The following is a 470-nucleotide window of genomic DNA, read 5'->3' on the forward strand; positions in this document are numbered from 1 at the left end:
AATCTCAAATCATAAGAACTTTAGAAAATGAAGGACATACCCTCATGGAAATTGGAACTGGCATCCAATTCATGAACAAAACCCAAAACCCACAGCCCATAAGAGATAAGATAGACAAGTGAGACCTCATTAAACTGACAAACTTTTGCAAAGCCAAAGAAACCATCAAGAGAGCAGGGAGACAGCTTTCAGATTGGGAAAAAGTATTTGCCAACTCCAGGTCTGACAAAGGCTTAACATCTTGAATCTACAAGGAACTCAAATGTGCTGAAAAGGAAAAAACAAACAACCCCATTATAAAATGGGCAAAAGATATGAACAGACACTTCTCAAAGGAAGACATCTGACCAGCCAACAGACACATGAAAAAATGTTCAACCTCACTAATCATCACGGAGATGCAAATCAAAACCACACTAAGATACCACCTAACTCCAGTTAGAATGGCAATTATCAATAACTCAAAAAAT

General features: G+C 37.7%; 1 protein-coding gene across 1 annotated transcript in view; it reads right to left on the reverse strand.

The window, feature by feature from the left end:
• WDR59 (WD repeat domain 59) overlaps positions 1-470 on the reverse strand; it is a 121918-nt gene that overhangs the window by 74361 nt on the left and 47087 nt on the right. The window lies entirely within an intron of this gene.

The sequence above is a fragment of the Carlito syrichta genome, unplaced genomic scaffold (assembly GCF_000164805.1).
Source record: "Carlito syrichta isolate Samal-C Ts95f unplaced genomic scaffold, Tarsius_syrichta-2.0.1 Scaffold309739, whole genome shotgun sequence".
NCBI classification, from domain to species: Eukaryota; Metazoa; Chordata; class Mammalia; order Primates; family Tarsiidae; genus Carlito; species Carlito syrichta.